The following is a 448-nucleotide window of genomic DNA, read 5'->3' as shown; positions in this document are numbered from 1 at the left end:
AGATTTGTATCAGTGCTGATTCAGGCATGATTTAACTTTTGGTTCAGAAACACTGTCCAAGAACGCTACACTTCAAGGTTCTTCTACCCTATACATACATGCACATGTGTACACATACATACACAAGATTGAGATGATTTATTTAAGTGCTCTTCTGAGAAAGATCTTATTAATGGATTATTTGAGCCTTTGTATTATTTATTGCCTTGAAAAAATTTGGATCAATGATTAATACCTTGGAGATGTATGCTAGCTCAATAGTATAGAAAAATAGCTTCACTGTAATGCCAATTGTATATTTAATATTTTGGGATAAACCATATAAGAAGTATTCAATTATCTTAAGATATCTTAAATTCATCTAGTGAAAATTCAACAATAACTTTCTGATATTCGTTCTCATTTATTCTGTTGGCCTTAAAGTACCCTAATTTCATATTTACAAGTA

The sequence above is a fragment of the Propithecus coquereli genome, unplaced genomic scaffold, assembly GCF_000956105.1.
Source record: "Propithecus coquereli isolate 6110/MARCELLA unplaced genomic scaffold, Pcoq_1.0 Scaffold96, whole genome shotgun sequence".
Taxonomy (NCBI): Eukaryota; Metazoa; Chordata; class Mammalia; order Primates; family Indriidae; genus Propithecus; species Propithecus coquereli.
Note: the sequence above shows the minus strand (reverse complement) of the source record.